The 20333-nt window shown below is 34.1% G+C and overlaps 1 protein-coding gene across 5 annotated transcripts in view; it reads left to right on the top strand.

Moving 5' to 3' along the window:
• Window positions 1–719: 719 nt before the first annotated feature.
• Window positions 720–20333, top strand: part of LOC129730449 (uncharacterized) — a 185852-nt gene continuing 166238 nt past the window's right edge. For 3 of the 5 annotated variants that reach the window (XM_055689783.1, XM_055689785.1, XM_055689782.1), the window contains exons 1-2: window positions 726–1108; window positions 2781–3515. The gene's annotated coding sequence lies outside the window, so the exon portion shown is untranslated. Of the gene's footprint in view, window positions 1109–2780; window positions 3516–20333 lie in introns of all 5 variants that reach the window. The other 2 variants (XM_055689781.1, XM_055689779.1) reach the window with 2 other exon arrangements.

Here is a 20333-nt window from a genome sequence, read left to right as displayed (position 1 = left end):
TTTGGATTTAAAATTAATTTTTTGTCTGGCGTTCCCATGTGCAATGCACAGGTTGCACCTATGGACGAGTCGCCCCTGATACTCGACGAAAAAAGTGAGATAACAATTTCTGCACTTACCTTAGCAATAGCTTCTTAACGTCAGTGAACTCATCCATTTTGGCCTGAAAATATTTCGACCAAATGCACGCTGCACCTCGAGGTACCCGAGTGAATTCCTAGAGCTGAACACACGCAAACAGTCGTATTCATTCATGGCACAGAGTAAACTCACCACGCATTTTGCGACACTGCATTATTGAGCAGTGATGTCGAATCAGCGGGATTTATTCATTAATAGCAAAAAACTTTATTCCTGGGGCCCACATGGGGCTATCTGGTATCTCTTTCTTTCATCGTATTCCCGTGTAGATTTCCACGCACCCATTGGAATAAAGAATTTCGCTATAAGTAGATGTATTGTTTTTTTTCTAATTGTCTAGGATGATAGAAGATAAAATATTCAAGCGAAATGGTCTAAAACACTAGCGTGTGAAATTGTACCATCGTCGTTTAGGGTGGTGAAACAACTGGCACCATTGTCGTTCGCTGGAACTTGTCTGTTGTCTGTTCTGTTATTTTTGCGTTGCGTAGCGATCAGTTTCGCGCCTGTATATGTGTGTTCGCCTCTCTCCACCAGCGCGCGATAAAAGCTCTATTCAAAGCTAGCATTCAGTTGCGTTTTAACCGTCGTCGAGGTTTCTTGCGTGTGTTGTTCGTTTGGTGTATTACCTACCTACGGGGCAAATTTCGATGAACCTTCTTTTTTTGGGAATCTCTCGTGAAGGGTTAAAAAAAAGTGTGCGTTCAGGTTTACGTGTGTGTCAATTTAAGGTAGTTTTTATGCCAAATACGATTGTTTATATTCTGTGAATTTTCTGGTGAAAACATTAGGCCGACATTAAGTGTGGAATTCACGGTGAATAGGAGTTGTGCGCGGTTTGGTGGAGTGTTTGCTGGAGAAGTTGATCGTGAGAAAGTTTTGCTGCAAAAGTGTGTTGTTGAACAGTGATTTTAATCGATTGGGATTAGTAATACACATCCACAGGCGGCCGACCTTGTTGATACAGGTGAATATTTCAATTTTATTGGAATACAGAGAAGCTTCTGTTTTCATTCAGACAAAATTTTCAAGAACAACTCAAGCCGACAGCTGTTTACTGAAAACAGGTTTCGGTTGTGAATGCTACGATTATTATTACGATTATTACATCGTTGTCATTGGTTCTGAAAAGTGACAGTAACACCCATACTGAGTGCAATTATCAATGGCAGTCTCAACTTTAAGTTTAGGTTCCTTCTGAAAAGGATATTCCTACGAGAAAACATTCATTTATAGTTTTAGTTTCAAGATTTTTTTAGTTATAATTTAGTTAGTTTTTGAATGCGCATATTAAAAAGGGTAGATTTTAACTTTTCAATAAAATATGTACACACAGCGACTTAAATTCTTTTGTTTTGATTTATATCATAAAGATGTAATATAATGTTCGATATTTTTGTTAAGGTTTTGTCACATTTTTGTTGTATTATTGTCAATTTTTTGTTACATTTCTCTCGTCATACTTTCAAGTAAATTTTTTAAATTATTTTCATCACTTTTTTTGTATTCTTTTATGTTTTTTTTTTTAATCGTGAATATGTTACATTGTAAGCTAATTTTGCCGTTCGACATATATTTTTTGGGTTTAACATGGTGTGATTCTTTTATTTCATAATTTTCTTTCTCATATTTGTCATGTTAATGCTCTCTGACTAATTATTTCCATTACTATCTGTCATACATTGAAAAAATATAACAAAATATTGTTATATTTTTTCAATGTTTTATATATTTGCTGTTGTTTTTATGCAATATTCTCACTGTTTATTATGATTTTGTAATATTCAAGGCATGGTTTAGTCAATCTTTTTTTCTTTCTAGAAATGGTTCAATTTTCGTCAGATAGTTTTACATAAATTTTGCCTTATTTTATAAAAATTATATCTTATTCTAAAACTTACTTCTGTTGAATATGCATATGTTACTGTGTCTTAGTTGTTTTGTCCAATATGGCATATTGTTGCATATTGTTGCATATGTTTTATCTGTTTTTTTTTATTCGTCACCTTTTTGCTTTATTTTTATATTATAACTATTTTTTTCGAATTCCATGATTGTCATATTTACGAGAAAGAGTAAAACAATCAACTGCAAAAAAAAAAATGGGGTTGGAATTACATACTATTTTTCCACTAGCTCGGAAAAATGTAGTTTTCAACATATTTGTATACAGGGTGATTGGTTCCTTCATGAGAGTATTTCTGAAGCTGTTAGAGGGCCACATTTGATGATAAAAACTTTTCTACTTCTATGCTTTAATGTTGATCTACTCGGAGTTATTCAACTTTAAAGTCTCTTCAATACTCTTCCCTAAAGTGACTCTAACTATAAATATATACGACATAGGGCAATTCTATTGGTTTCAATTAAAAGCTGAGAAAAGTTCCTAATAAACACAGTCTTTAATTTCCTCATAAGTGTAAAAAGTAACATTTTAGAAGCAAAAATTTTTAAAAGTAGTACAATTTTAAACGCATTTTGAAGTCTTCTCATAAAAAACGTGGTTAACATTGTTGTTTTTTAAGCGCAAATTAAATATTTTAAAGCGCTCTACAGATCATTCTTTGTCATTTTCTAACTGCTTTAATTTTTGAAAACAACAACACAACTGTAATTATTAATTATTCATTTCTTTTCAGCGTATGTCGAACAGAGCTCCCAGGTGGCGTCCAAGTGAGTGAACAGTTACGAACCACAAAATTCAACATCAGAACAAGTCCTACGCATTTCCGCAATTCCGGCGTTCGTCTGGAGGGCAAATTAACTGGAGGTACCTCCTAGTTCGGAAAACCGCGACCGCCGCGAAGAAGTCATCGAAATAGAGCGATTGCTCGAACAGATCGGCGACGCAAGGCAATTCGTCGACTGGAATCACGCGAAAAAAAAAGTTTTAAACCGGTGCGATAAGTTTTGACCAAAAGTGGTCTCCATCCCTGCTGCTGCGCTGTTGTTGTCCCAAAACGGTGCCGGGGCCAAAAAGATAGCATCAATAATAAATGAAATAAGAATAATAACGTTCCGGCGAGAGGCAGAAGAAACGTGCAGTGCAAGAGGAAACGCGAAAAACGCTGTTAAGTGTGGAATTTTGGACGGTGTTTTGGGCTGTTGTTGTTGTTATTGCTGCTGCTGTTGATGCTTTTGATATTGTTGTGTTTGCTGCTAGTGAAGGTTGAAATTTGCGCGGCTCGGTTGTTTAAATATTTTTGACAGCGTGTTTTTTTTTCTGCTTGTGTTGTTGGCCCGCTTACCGAGAACGTGTTTTGTGTCGTCGTGGCATTTCTCTACCGGAACGTGTTAATTTTTTGGTCCGTTTAAGGCGATTGCCGTACTGAGCTGCTGTTGCTGAGACATTAAAAAAATCAACATTAACACAGGTGAGTTCTTGGTGAAATGTTTCGGGTTGTTGTAAATGGGCAAAATGAAGATTTGTCAAGGGTATAAAAAAGCGAGTGGACCTGTTTGCTGTCCCATTCGATGACGAATGGAGGTCTAGAAATATGAATACATCGCTTGATTGCGGGAGAAATCGGATACTCAAAACCGTCGCCCGTCGATTTTACTGCCGCGCGTTTTAAGAGCTAAATAGGTTGCGCCGATGGAATGATAGAGTTGACGGCGCTTTCGAAAGTGTCTTGGGGAATTGTTATTTGCATCACAGGGTGTCGCTTTGTGTCTGCTTGTGACCAGAGCGACGTTTTGGATGTTTCCATCTAATTAGCTACACATTTGTTGTGGATTTTGTTTCAATGCCTCCGCACCGTGATGAGGAACGGGTTAGGAGAAGCACATCGGCGCGAAATTTTCGAAAATCAAAGTAAAGGTTGAATTTTCAAATATATTCCAGGTGAAAGACATAGAGAAAGGCAAGATGTATTCAGGATTAGTGATTGATAGTAACCTTGAATAGTGAGAAATGCAAATGTATCAGAGGAATTATAATGAAATTATTCACCTATTAATGCAAACGAAAATGTCATGATGTTAGCATAACCTTAAAAAATTTTGAAGTTTATTTCAATTTTTCATTTCAGTTGTTTGTTACAACAGTTAGCAAACGCCATACGTATTTGATGACTCTACATTATGAATCTCAAAGAATATTGGCAAGGATGTGTATGTAATCACTGACCTAACGCGTGTAGCAATCTTATGATTTTTGTGACATTTTTCTTGTTCTCGATATATTTTGATGACTCTTAAGCTGGAAGTACAAAGTCAGCAGAACAAAGAGTTAATAGCATAAAAATTTAGTGCTCATTCGATGCTCATTTAATGCCATATCGCCGAATTTAATGCTCCATCATTTCTTTGAAAAATGTATTTGTTTGCTAGCTTAAGAAAATAGCTAGCAGACAATATACGAAAATAGCATTTTAAGTCATAAAACGGTTCTATAACGGTCAGAAACATCTAATGCTCATTTAATGCTCTTATAAAAACCTGATTTTCATGATAATTTTATTGATTTTGTATAAACTTTTCAAAAATATGACATTATATGAATAGCTTCAATTTTTTCAAACATTTTCCTCTGAAAACAATCAGAATCCTTTTGATACGATTAGATACCAATTAAATGCTCCCATATGCGAGCAGTTTCAATAACTTAGGTGCATTTTTCATTTAATATATTTTTTTTTAAATATATTTCTGCTAGCTTAAGAAAAAAGTTAGCAGAACATTTGCCATAAACAGCATTTTCCAGCAATAAACTGTTGTAGAATGGTCAAAATAATTTAATGCTCATTAAATGCTTTCGAAAAAACCTGATTTTTATGATAATTTTATTGATTTTGTATAAATTTTTCAAAAATATGATAATATATGAATAGCTTCAATTTTTTCGAACATTTTCCTCTGAAAACAATCAGAATCCTTTTGATACGATTAGATACCAATTAAATTCTCCCATATGCGAGCAGTTTCAATAACTTAGGTGCATTTTCCATTTTTTTTTTTTCAAAAATATTGTTCTGCTAGCTTAAGAAAAAAGTTAGCAGAACATTGGCCAGAAACAGCATTTTCCAGCAATAAACTGTTGTAGAATGGTCAAAATAATTTAATGCTCATTAAATGCTCTTGAAATAACCTGATCTTCATGATAATTTTATTGATTTTGTATAAATTTTTCAAAAATATGATATTATATAAATAGCTTCAATTTTTTCGAACATTTTCCTCTGAAAACAATCAGAATCCTTTTGTAACGATTAGATACAAATTAAATGCTCCCATATGCGAGCTGTTTCAATAACTTAGGTGCATTTTTCATCAAATATATTTTTTTCAAAAATATTGTTCTGCTAGCTTAAGAAAAAACTTAGCAGAACATTGGCCAGAAACAGCATTTTTAAGCAATAAACTGTTGTAGAATGGTCATAATAATTTAATGCTCATTAAATGCTCTTGAAAAAACCTGATTTTTATGATAATTTTATTGATTTTGAATAAATTATTCAATAATATTATAATATATGATTATACATGAATAGCTTCAATTTTTTCAAACATTTTCCTCTGAAAACAATCAGAATCCTTTTGATACGATTAGATACCAACTAAATGCTCCCATATGCGAGCAGTTTCAATAACTTAGGTGCATTTTTCATCAAATATATTTTTTTCAAAAATATTGTTCTGCTAACTGAAAAAAGTTAGCAGAACATTGGCCAAAAACAGCATTTTTAAGCAATAAACTGTTGTAGAATGGTCATAATAATTTAATGCTCATTAAATGCTCTTGAAAAAACCTGATTTTTATGATAATTTTATTGATTTTGAATAAATTATTCAATAATATTATAATAATATGATTATACATGAATAGCTTCAATTTTTTCAAACATTTTCCTCTGAAAACAATCAGAATCCTTTTGATACGATTAGATACCAAATCAGGGGCGACTCGTCTATAAGTGCAACCTGTGCAATGCACATGGGGACGTCAGGCAAAAAATGAATCTAAAATCCAAATTCATGTTCTTATTTTCTTATTTTTTAGTTTTATTTTTAAATAGTAACAAAGGGAATTACTTGCTTTTATTCGCGGATGAAATTGTAATTACTTCCTCAAACTCTGATTTTCAGAATTTATAGTTTTGGTACAGTGCGACTCGTGGCTGTTGAACCTACCTGTCAACAGCCACGAGTCGCACTGTACCAAATAAATGCTCCCATTTACAAGCAGTTTCAATAACTTAAAAAATCAAATTAAAATAAAATTAAAATTAAAATTAAAATTAAAAAATGTAATTTATTTTATTGAGATTTGTTTCAATTAGGACTTATCATTCGTAGGTAGTTAAACCTACTTATAAAAAAAAAAAAAATAAACTGACAACTAACTCAATTCAAAACTTATTGACTAAGAGAGCTCATCGTAGCAATTGAGGATTGCAACGATTTTTGTCGAAAATTGTTAATAATTTTATTTGACATAGCTTCATGTTTCAACACCAGTAAGTCTATGTAATTCGAGTGTACCAAACCAAGACGCTTCAAAATCATTTTCAGAATTTTATTCCGAACCTGTTATCTGTGCAAAAGAGTAAAAAAATGAGCGGTACAGCGGTACAGCTTGGAGAATTTTGTTTTGATTGTGAAATTGAACTTTGTTTACCTTGCCGTGCCTTAACAATTGCTAGACGGACTGGGCATTAATAAAAATTTGACATATGGTTGCCGTTACAATTCGCACAGCGAAAATTTTTACTCTCTTTCACAGGACATATAGCCTTTTTGTGAGAAGAGTCTCCACAAATGAGGCATTTTCGGTCGAAGTTACAGATTTTTGAACCATGGCCATAACGTTGGAAAATTCGCAATTGGGCTTTTCTCCTCCCCCAAACTTTCTATATAACTCCCACTTTACCTGAACATTATGGATGGCATGTGGTTTGTCAAAAAATTTCAAATTTTTAACCTCAGTGCGGTTAGTAAAGCAAAGCCTGGGTGCTACATTCCGATTCGGAAACTGACATTCTGTTTACTATACAAAGACTTCGCAGCCGACTGTTTTAGTGGTGCGGGGCTAGCGCTACGATCCTACAGACACTAACAGTCTCTCCCAAACCGAGACTCAAACTTAAGACGACTGGCTTGTTAGGCTTGCATCGTACGACGAGACCATCTGGGAGATAAGTCCGGTTGAAATTAATTAAATAATTAACAAGGGAAATTCCAGCTCTCTGACTTTTCTCACCTCATGATTTTCGTTTCATTAGATATGCCAATTAATTCTGTTGGGGTAAGTTATATGATCGGTGGTTGAGCGGTGATGATGATCTCATCAACGGTTTGATCGCTGGTGAGACCTTTCAAGACAACCTCGACCGGCTTGGCGTTCTTGATGTCATAGGTTAAAAATTTGTATATCTTATCAGTTTAATACTGAACAAGACGATTATGGCTTTTAATTGACTCAGCTAATAAGCATTCGCCGCTAATAAGCATAAGCAGTTGATCAAACAAGTGATCAAATAGTACCCAACAAATCGAAAAAAGGGACCAACAGTTGTTAGAAAATAGCCAGAGCAGTTATTGCTATTGAAAAGGATACGGAATAAGGGATTGGGCGATCTACAGGGAAAGATCAATCTTCAGGATCGATTCAGCTGAGCGGTCCCAGATCGATCCATCTAAAAAATCGGAGCTGCAGGATCGATCTCTGTTGAAACGATCTTTCAAAGCATATTTTTTGAGGCGCTGTGAAATTCACTGAACCAAGCGCCATTTTTTTAAATTGAGTTAAGTATTAACACCAGTGTAGGGGTATTGGGGGTAAGCCCGGCCCCCTAAGGAAAATGATTCTTTAGTAGCACTTGATGGCGAATATTGTTGGATTTTTTTTCACAGAATCATTGCTTAGATTGTTTTCTACATGATATAAAGGTTTTCAGTACTTTTTATTAACTCGAATTAACTGAACCAATTTTAATTCGGAAACTACCGAATGAGAGATCTTACATTTCTGTATGTTACTGTTGAATTTGGTTGTTGTCGGTTAACTGGTTCTGGGCAGATTACCGGAACAAGTTCCGGTGAACATTATGTATAAACAATGAAAGAATTTGATACTCGGCAAGCCTATCATGTGGCACTCTAAATCATATTATTAACTAGTTTCATTGAAACCAGGATCACATTGACCACACCGGAGCATATTTCAAATACCACCGGAAAAGCCGTCAGTTTTGTGACTTGATTCAGTACATTTGGCACCTCTAATAACCCTTGGAATCATTCATAAATCACAGAAGAGCTTGAGTGCATGGTTCTAAGTCGATTAATTAATTTATTTATCAGCGAGATATCGGTAATAGATGAGAAATATGTGTCAGTAACATCCAACTAGCCTCAGACCATGTCGGGCTTACCCCACTCACTGGGTGACGGTGTTACCCCGACTGCACACATTTTTTTAAAAAAAGTATTTCTACAAATTTATCGCTTCAATTTACCTCAGATCGAATTCCTGTGATTGCTAACAATACAGACAATAAATTGCAGAGCAACGAAAAATTATTTTAGTCTTTTCAAATGAATAAAAGCTTAAGTTCCACTCACAAAAAATTACATCCGCTCACGCATCAGCTGCAGTAGCGTATGTTTTGTCTATTATTTTGACGTTTGACGTTTCACGGTGGCTTCGATGTGTCTTAAAATATCTAAAATATTAAATACCAACACTTCACATATTCCAAAACACAGTTAATTAGCGTTTTCTAGTAAAATCCTAGGGGTGATGGTCTTACCCTCAGTGCCGGGCTTACCCCCAGTACCCCTATGTGAGAATGAATAATCTATCATACATGAAGAACAGAAATCATTTAAATAGTTCATAATGATATGGCCTCACCTCCAGTCACTGACGGACGAGCAAAATGTTGTATTAGAGAATGCGAGTGAAACATGTTTGGTGACAGCTGAGTCGAACAGTTTCGCAGACCAGCTTGTCCAAATCCAGCCATCTGCAATATCAAAATTGGTCAGGCGAGTAACTCGCCGCTCGCCTCGTTTTCTGTAATAAGCCCCAATTACAAAAAATCCCTAGAACATTGAACACCGATGACTCGAAATCATGTTTTTGGAGATTGGTTCGATCTGGTTGTACTCCGATCATTTCATTATTGCTAGTCCATCACCAGTTGCATTATGGGCAGGAATGAAATGGACTATATGGAGGCATGATGATGTCATAATCGCACGCAACCATTCAAAAGCCGATAAGACAATATTAGAAATGGTACACGATACCTGACAATCACTCAAAATTGCATAAAAAAAAAGTTCTGCACGCTGAAAAGTAATTTTTTTAAAAGATCGAAAAAAAAAACACAAAATAAACGATCTTTCTAACTTTTTCGGGTCAACAGAATCGATTTGAAAATCAAAAAACAGGAACAGGAAATCATATTTCTATCTTATTATCGAAAATTTAGAAAAAATCAATAAAATTATCATTTAATGAAAAATGCACCTAAGTTATTGAAACTGCTCGCATATGGAAGCATTCAATTGGTATCTAATCGTATCAAAAGGTTTCTGATTGTTTTCAGAGGGAAATGTTTGAAAAAATTGAAGCTATTTATGTATAATCATATACATATATATCATATATATATATATATATATATATATATATATATATATATATATATATATATATATATATATATATATATATATATATATATATATATATATATATATATATATATATATATAATCATATATATAAAATCATATCATATATAATATTATTGAAAAATTAATACAAAATCAATAAAATTATCATAAAAATCAGGTTTTTTCAAGAGCATTTAATGAGCATTAAATTATTATGACCATTCTACAACAGTTTATTGCTTAAAAATGCTGTTTTTGGCCAATGTTCTGCTAACTTTTTTCTTAAGCTAGCAGAACAATATTTTTGAAAAAAATATATTCAATGAAAAATGCACCTAAGTTGTTGAAACTGCTCGCATATGGGAGCATTTAATTGGTATCTAATCGTATCAAAAGGATTCTGATTGTTTTCAGAGGAAAATGTTTGAAAAAATTGAAGCTATTCATGTATTATCATATTATTATATTATTATTGAAAAATTTATGCAACATCAATGAAATTATCATAAAATCAGGTTTTTTCAAGAGCATTAAATGAGCATTAAATTATTTTGACCTTTCTACAACAGTTTATTGCTTAAAAATGCTGTTTCTGGCCAATGTTCTGCTAACTTTTTTCTTAAGCTAGCAGAACAATATTTTTGAAAAAAAAAATATATTTAATGAAAAATGCACCTGAGTTATTGAAACTGCTCGCATATGGGAGCATTTAATTGGTATCTAATCGTATCAAAAGGATTCTGATTGTTTTCAGATGAAAATGTTTGAAAAAATTGAAGCTATTCATATATTATCATATTTTTGAAAAATTTATACAAAATCAATAAAATTATCATGAAAATCATGTTTTTCAAGAGCATCAAATTAGCAATAAATTATTATGACCATTCTACAACAGTTTATTGCTTAAAAATGCTGTTTCTGGCCAATGTTCTGCTAACTTTTTTCTTAAGCTAGCAGAACAATATTTTTGAAAAAAATATATTTAATGAAAAATGCACCTAAGTTATTGAAACTGCTCGCATATGGGAGCATTTAATTGGTATCTAATCGTATCAAAAGGATTCTGATTGTTTTCAGAGGAAAATGTTTGAAAAAATTGAAGCTATTTATGTATTATCATATTATTATAATATTATTGAAAAATTTATACAAAATCAATAAAATTATCATGAAAATCAAGTTTTTTCAAGAGCATTAAATGAGCATTAAATGTTTTTGACCGTTATAAAACCGTTTTGTGACCAAGAATGCTATTTTCGTATATTGTCTGCTAGCTATTTTCTTAAGCTAGCAAACAAATGCAATTTTCAAAGAAACGATGGAGCATTAAATTCGGCGATATGGCATTAAATGAGCATCGAATAAGCACTTAATTTTCATGCTATTAACTCTTTGTTCTGCTGACTTTGTACTTCCAGCTTAAGGGACATTATATTTTGAAGTTGTTGACCTTTTGTCTTTTTGATCTAAATCAAGTGTCAATACTTGTCTATGTTTACATTTTTACCGCTTCAATATTTAAAATTTATATTTCAAATTGTTTGTAAACATATTCGTTGAGATATTTTTAACATTTTATATAGAATCATACAATATACTAAAATTTTTCAAGAGTTTAGAGTAATCACGTTAAAGTTGAAGAATTTTACCATGAAAAGTAAATTGTACCAATCCCTAAATTTCCCGGATTAGTTCAATTTATCCGTGGCAAGATTTTCCTTGTAACTTCAATATAAAATATTTGAAACACATGAGTTTAGCATCCCTGATTTTTCGTAACATATCCACAAGCAAATCTTCTCAATTATTCGAAAAATAGCCGGAAGGGTTGCGTGCAAAGCCACAGTACATCAAAGTAGATTAAAGGTATTGAAACTTTTTTTAAGAAAGCACGATCAGAAATATTCGGTTTACATATAAGTACGTACATCTTTCGCGCAGGAGCCTTAGTTCCGATTCAATTTTACTAACCATTACTGAACAGAGAAGAGCAATCCAAAATTAATACATTGTACCTTGGTTTTGATTTTAGTTTTCCATAACCTAGATTATATAGCATTGAGCAATGTTGAACTACAAAATGATATGTGAGCCGTGATTTAAAAAATATTACCAGATGATGATTAAATTACGATACGATTGTACCAATGAGAGAGTTTCGCAGATTTGAATGTGTGTGCGGTCGATTATTCACAAATGCTTTGAATAGTGACGGCAAGTAATTTTACGTACAATGTCTCATAACGGTGAATAAGATAAAGAAATTCCAAACTAAATCTTTGAGAATTGCACGAGAAGTAAGTCGACTTTTTTCATATATCATATATAAATACTGTAAATACTCACAGAAAATATTAATAGAATCAATAAAACACTATAATTTCTTTTAGCTTTTGATCAAGTTTCAATAATTATGATTCAACTTTGTGGCAGCGTGACATGATTTCACGACAACTGTACCATGATAAGTTTGGCGGTTTGAGATCGAATTTTAGAACATGTTTTGGCTCAGGTGCGTGTTTGCATTTTTTTAAATTTTTAAGGCTTTGGATGCATGGAATTTTGCCAGTTTTTCAATTTTAATAGATAGTTTTTGCATCAACATGTTCCTGCCTAACCTCTTCAATCCACCTCCGTAGAACTTACGAGAGTGTCACTGAGTCGGTGACCTTTCATTAAGTAAGTATCAATATCAATATCCTTTCTAATATCCCCAAACTACGGTAAAGATGGGCGTGGCCAGCAATGATGCCCATCGGAAGTACTTGATTTCAGATTGGTTTAAATGTTACTCCCAAACATTGTACCTCATACAATCCGAGCGTTAGTAACCAGTCTGCAATCTACGAAATATACCGTGCTTACGCTACGCTACGATTACGATTACGATTAATATATTATAATTGATTCATAGTTTTGAAAAGAACTCATTTTATGAGACTTTTTAATTTAAAATACGTACTGAAAAGCACAGATGACCGCATTGCATATTTTCCTTTCCCGCACATAATGAGAATTTTTGCTTTCTACTTTTTATGATATGTATTAGAGAGCTTCGTATCCACAAGGTTACAGAGTCCGCTAATGGGCACGAATCTTAGTAGAATCGGGTCATTCTATATCAAAGGACTGGATGAAACCTCTCGCCGCCGGCCGTGTCCAGAATAAGGGTTAGGTTCTCCACTGTACCTGATAACTGACTGGTGATCAGCTCTCTGCTTCAGATGACGTATTTCTCTAGCTGATATCAGCGACGATAATGAACGACTGCAAAAGCTAGTGTGCAATTCTATAGTTGCTGTCACTGCCTCATCCAGTAAAAAAATGAAGTTATATTTTCTCCACGCTGTTCTCTATTTTAAGTTTAGGAATGGTCGATCTTGGAAAAATGATTTTTCCGCTCTAATTTTTGATTTTTTTTACGATTTGTTTCTTCGATATTTTGAAAATTTTATTTTCTTTTTAGCGTGCAGGAATTCTTCTCGACTCAATTTTTAGTAATTGTCAGTAATCGTGTACCGTTTCCAATGATATCTCTCGACTTTTGAGTGGTTGCATGCGGTTGTGACATCATTATGCCTCCATAGTTATTCCATTCCTGCCTATATACAACTGGCGACACACTAGCTGATATAATATCCAACGTACAGATAGGACATCGCAGTATTCAGCAATTGTTTTTCTTTTAAAATTTTCCACAACTTTGCTGAAGGGAGCAATCTGGTATATTGAAAATTAGAAAAACTAATTTTTTTATCTAACTCTGTTAGGTGGATTGATCAAAAAACTAAAAACGCCAGAAATAAGGCCTTGTTCTATGAAACAATTTTGCTGAAGACATTGGTATCAGGTATCAGGTAGGTCGGCTAAAAAGCCATGGCTTATAACGGCACGTTCCCCTCACATGTGGAGGATTTGTGCCTAACCGTAGGAACCTTCTCATCATTTACCTGACAAAAAGGGAAAGAAGAGATAGAAGAAGAAGGAAGTATTAAGAGTGGGAGAGGAAGAGAATAAAGAAAGGATTGGAAACATAGAAAAATCATGGGATATTTGTGTCCTAGGAATTATCAGTGACAAACCATAAAGTTCGTCTTCCTAGTCCTAGTCCCAGAAAAAATTTAGAAGGCACTAGAGTTCTTTCCCGCAATTGAGGATGAACTGAAGGATATTTTTCAAATCGAGATCTATATTCAGATTCATTTATGAGATGACGACCGAAAATCCTGTAACGCAGTTGGGCAAGTCTGGGACAACTACATACTAAATGAAAAAAAGACCCATAATCGCCCGCGAACGATGCATGCTTGCTAAATGATAGTTCAAACTACAGTGGCCAGTAAGAACTCTTATCAGCACACTGCAGTTCTTTTTTGATAAATTCAAAAGATAGTTACTAACTTTTACAGATAAGCTTGGTAAATACAATTTTGTTTGGCGACAGAAGTCAAGATTTGTCCACAACCTGTTATGCTCAGATAAAGCCCAAAAGCAGATCTTTTGTTCTATCCAAGACTCAGGAATAGGTACCGCGGGCTCAGGACCCACAAAATTATTTGATGCACCACTTCGGGCAAGCTCGTCTGCCCATTCGTTGCCAGCAATGTTAGAGTGTCCAGGGACCCAAAGAAGATTAACAGTATTCATGATGCTAAGTTCTTCTAGACAAGTGCGACACGCAATGACTAGCTTCGACCTAGAGTTGTGAGAACCAAGTGCTTTGACAGCAGCTTGACTATCAGAAAAAATATAGATTATTTGCCCAATTACCTTTTGTTGGAGGGCTGCCAGCACTCCACAAATAATAGCAAAGATTTCAGCTTGGAAGACTGCAGTAGATACCTAATGAAAAAGATTGTTGCAATCTTAGTTCACTCGAGTAAACTCCGGCTCCAGCTTTTCTTTCAAGCAGATCAAGCAATATGATCCGAAATTTCTCTTTCTATGCGGCCTGATATCCATTTGCAACGGTTTTATACCAAAAAGAGCTTCTAAAGCAGCAGTGGGTGTTGTAGAGAATGCACCAGACAATGACATTAGACACATCCGCTGTAGATGATTCAACTTTGTCTGAATGCTACTCAGCTCTCCCTTTTGCCACCATACAAGACATCCGTACGCTTGTATTGGTCTTATTATTGCAGTATAAATCCAGTAAATGTATTCAGGTTTAAGACCCCAGCTTTTACCAATTGTTCGTCTACATTGTCCAAAGGCCATGCATGCCTTTTTGATTCTAAAAAAAATAAAAATAGAACATCGCAGTATTCAGCAATTGTTTTTCTTTTAAAATTTTCCACAACTTTGCTGAAGGAAGCAATCTGGTATATTGAAAATTATAAAAACTAATTTTTTTTATCTAACTGTTAGGTGGATTGATCAAAAAACTAAAAACGCCAGAAGTAAGGCCTTGTTCTATGGAACAATTTTGCTGAAGACATTGAGTACATAAAATCAGTTTTTCACAGTCAAATATAGAACGATCACGATTTTTCGAGTTTAGACCACTGTGCACTGTGGGATTTTCAAATAAATCTTTCCACCAATTGCTAATGTCTTGAAATATAACCCTTGGAATGTGTTGAAACTAATTTCGAAGTTATTTCATAAAATGTTGGTTGAAAAACGTGCTTTACAATAAGTATTTCATCGTTTTTATATCACTTTTTTGTACTTTATGACCTTCAAAAGCGCATTACTCAAAAATGTACCGTACGATGATTTTGAAATTTTGAACAGAGATTTTTGACGTCATAACAAATCGAATGGTGTACTCAGATTCTTTGGTGCATTTTTTTTATAATAACGGTCTGTGGGATCTCCGTGCAGCTACGAATAAGTGATATTTAGGAACGAGCCCAAGCCTAAGTCGTCGCACTCGCAGACGATAGAATAGAATCGCGATTTATAACTCATCGTCAATATGATCGCATCACTTATCAAGGTTAATCCTGATCCAACATTTACCCTTCCCTACTGACAAAAACAAAATCTCCTTTCTGTGATCTTTGTGGAAATGCAATGGTATACACGGTCTCCAAACAGCAAAGGTTACACGCTAGCATATCCCTTCCCTCTTCCAACCTGATTGCGAGGACGTGGTCGGCGCCGGTTTCTGATCATTGGAAAGTATTGAGTCCCTGAAACTTGTACAATGACAATGGTCGTTCACTCCCAGCCCCATTCAGTTGATTCACTGTGGAATTTTACTGACTCGGATTAATCACGAAGTAGCTACCATTAATATGTGCAATCAGTCAAGCTAAGCTAACGATTACTGGTGCATTCAAGCATGGTTTACATGATTCTGGAAAATATTCGGAAACACATTCTTTGTTTGGTTATTTTAAACTGTTTTCCAAGAACCGGAAGTTGCAATCATGGATTTTAAATTAGCAAAAGAAGTCAATTTCCGACCTCTGAGCATCATTCTGGTTTCGGGGATACCCATTTTATGTGGTATTCAATCATTTTGGATATTTTCCAGAAAGCGGAAGTCGCCATCTTAGAATTTAGAATTGTTTTTGAAGTCCATTATAGGCTTCTGCACATCATCCCTATTACGAAAATACCTATATTTGGTGGCTTTCGGCCATTTTGGGTTGTTTCCCAGAGAGTGAAAGCCGCCATGTTAGAATTCATATTAGTGTCTAGGGTTGACTTAGGCCTCTAGGCAACATCTCGATTCTAGAAATACCCATATTGGGCGGTAATCGGTCATATTCGGCATTTTTTCTAAAAATTGAAAGCCGTCAACTTGGAATTCAGAATAGTATGTATAGTCAATTCCAGGTCTCTGGATATCATTCTGATCTCGGAAATACACTATAGTTGCTGTTTACGCGGATGATACGTGCCACGTTAATGGAAACTGCGTAAATTCCGGAATCCACGTAAGATAAAAATACCGCATTTTACATTTCTTCCTCCAAAAAAGCTTCACATACCTAAGAGAGGTCTCAAGCCATCATAAGAACCTTCTCCGCCCCTAAAAAATCCACCGATCACTTCAGTTATTTTCAAGTCTATATGGATCAGGCAGGCCGGACACTCTTTTTAAATATTTATTCCGAACTACTAAAAAACTTACTTTAATTTAAAAATTAAATTGTACGTTTTTGATTTTTCTTCCATGTTAGGAGCGACGTCCAACAGCGTCTGACTCAAGCCGGATTGCTTTTTTTTTCGTAAAGTAACGCAGTTTGAGCCAATTGAATACTTCAAACAATCCAGAAATTATGCACTGAAATGTAAATTCGATATACGAACAAAATATATTTGTTTACATTATTATTAGAAACATACTGCGTTAGATCCATGCACAAAAAAATCAGGTAAATTCCGAAATCCGTCAAAAAAATAAAGTTTTATTCTCAGTTCAGCCATTATCAATTCAATTGAAGTATTGAATATTGCAATGTTTGGGAGGCTTTCCAAATAAAATCATGCATGTAAACAGAGTAGTACCGTTTTATTTTATTGGTTGCATAAAAAAAGGCCTTCCATTGTCATCTAGGTGCCTATCTATCTGCAGCTTTGTTCGTGTTGCTTGATTTCATGAATTTTGTAGGTTTCAAATTGAAATGTTTCATGACTGACAAGGAATGTTACTATTTTTTACCATTTTTGCGGAATTTTTGCGGCCGATTCTAGATATCGCGGAATTTATGGCTTCCGTGAAATCACGATGTACCACTGTTGCTACCAATAAATCAAACTGCGTACACCATTTGACCTTCCTTTTCACTTGCAACGAACAAAAATATTTTCATATTCGTTAGGGTCTTCCGCATATAATCATGCACTTTTGTCAAAAAATGTCCAACAATGAGAATATAAGGATTTTTTGAATAAAGTTGCTCTATTTTTGTATTTTTTTTGCAGACGGTAAAAAAGTTTAAAAAAATTGGCTTGTTAATAACTGTGGTGAGGCATTTCATGGAAAATAAATAAAAATAAATATTTGTTTTTTAGGATGTCCTTTCCGATTTCGCTGAAAATTTACACAGTTGTTCCCAGTTGATAAAGAGGTCACTCTACACTATCAGTTTTTCATGTAGACTCACGACTGCTGTTCCAGAAGGGCCTGTCCAAAAATGTGACTGACGAATAAAATATTTTGTATCAGAAAAACGACTTGTTTGATTGGAATGGTGTCTTCAGCAAAGTTGTAGGTAATAAAATTGCGATTCTAAAAAAAATATATACACCGTAAAATTTTTTTCTGGGCCAAAAATTCCAAATTGTCACAAAATCTAAAATATCTTAAAAAGTACCTTTTTTAAAATTTTTTTTACGCATTGAAGACGACAATACGTACTCCTATCTGTCAAAATTTGGTGATGGTAAAATGAAAAACAAAAATATTATGAACGTTCGAATATTTTATCATTTTCACTCAGAACTTATTTTTGAGGATTTTTTTCTGTTGTTGTTATAAATTATCACTAAGAGCATGATACAAATCCCACGCGCTGTTTTTGTGGCATAATTGACTATTTAATCGATTATACCTGCAATGCTATCATACCTACCTATATTATTTCCCAGCCAAATAGCTGCTATAATTATACGCAAAAGTTTAACTTATCATTCGTACTAAAATTCTATTTTTAACAACGGCTTTTACCCGTTAACATTTAAGTTCATTAAGCAGATACTGTGTGCAATAGGGAAAGCGAAAAATAAGCGAACTGGAAATATCATCGCTTATTTTTCGCTTTCCCTACTGCACACATTGTCTGCTTAATGAACTTTAACTTATTACTTGGAGAGTACTTAAAAAATATTTTCCTTCGTGTAACAAATCTATTACTTTACAAGTAATAAAATTATTCTCCTGTTGAGTAACAACCCTTACCGTCATATAATTTGCACATGTAGCAAGATCACGAGTATCTAATAATAAACGTTACAAATACTTGCAAAACTTTAACTCACTACTTGAAAAGCTAAATGAATCTCCAGTCGATTTACAATGACTTAAATGAATTAGATCGCTGCATCAATACGAACACAGCAGATGATGTCTCGCTTACACATGCAACGCGGCTCTTGTTCCCCTGCAAAAATGCATACAAGCGCGTATTATTGGCATCTTAGCAGTAGCAACAAGTATACATAAAACAGTTTTGAAATGAATAAATAAGTGGTTAAGTGAAATAACTGTTGGTGTTAAGGTCCAGCAAACAACATGAATAACACTATGTACAAAATTAAATGTATTCGACCTTTCCATGGTAAAAAATGTTCAAAGCAGCTGCGGAAACTATCGGATTATAATATACAAAACTTGAAAGCGATAAAGTATTCCAAGTCATCGCAACTAACTAACGAGTTTCGTATCTGTACGTTATGTCGTCTGCATGTAGAGAAACAAGCTCTCTCTACGCGTCCTATTTTTAGAACCGTCTGATAGCGGGGATCGTCGCTGAGTTACGCATATTAGATTTCAATGGGGCCAGTATCAAAATGATTGATTATGTTACAAAAACAGCGCGTTGGATTTGTATCATGCTCTTAGCGATAATTTATAACAATAACAGGAGAAACACAAAAAAAATCTGAGTGAAATTGACAAAATATTCAAACGTCCATAACTTTTTTGTTTTTCATTTTACCATCACCCAATTTTGACAGATAGTAATAAATATTGTCGTCTTTAATGTGTAAAAAAATTAGATTTTTAAAAAAGGTACTTTTTGAGATATTTTAGATTTTGTGACTGTTTGGAATGTTTGGCTTAGAAAAAAAAATTACAGTGTATATATATATATTTTTTTAGAATCGCAATTTTATTACCTACAACTTTGCTGAAGACACCATTTCAATCAAACAAGTCGTTTTTCTGATACAAAATATTTCATTTATCAGTCACATTTTTGGATAGGCCCTTCTGGAACAGCAGTCGTGAGTCTACATGAAGAACTGATAGTATAGAATGACCTCTTTATCAACTGAAAATAACTGTGCAAAGTTTCAGCGAAAGCGAAAATGGTCGATCAGAATCAATTTGCGAAGTAGCGTGGACTTGCTCTGGTGAAGTATTTGAATATTTGCATAATTATCTTTATAATGAATCTTTTGTAGAAATAGTTTAAGCGGTTTTCACCGTGCGATATTGTAAATACGTCCGCCATTTTGTTACTGTTTTTATAAAAAAAAAAATTTTCTCATGACCAAACTTACGTTTGCAAGATAATTTATCTGTGTCACTTTTTTCACAGCAAAAAAAAAAAAGAAAAATCACGTTTTTAAGAGCCGACTGATGAGGAGACCTCCTCAAGATGCATGGGTTTTATTCTCAGACTCTTCCTCATCCCCTCACTTTAACCATTCTCCCACGCTAAATTAAAAAAAAAAAAACATTCAAATGCATAACATCCTGCATAGGTACAGGCAATTCTAATTACCGATATTTGGCAGGAATAACTACCGAAAAATTCGCCACTTACCACGGTGACGTAAGTACCTTCCTTTCCGTCACAGTCGTTAGAGATGCAAAGGTGAACTCGGTCTTCGGCACCAGCAATTGTAATACTTCCTTTCTTCTTTTCTTTACC

This window comes from Wyeomyia smithii, chromosome 3 (assembly GCF_029784165.1).
Source record: "Wyeomyia smithii strain HCP4-BCI-WySm-NY-G18 chromosome 3, ASM2978416v1, whole genome shotgun sequence".
Lineage (NCBI taxonomy): Eukaryota > Metazoa > Arthropoda > Insecta > Diptera > Culicidae > Wyeomyia > Wyeomyia smithii.
Note: the sequence above shows the minus strand (reverse complement) of the source record. Positions and strands in the feature narration are given on the sequence as shown.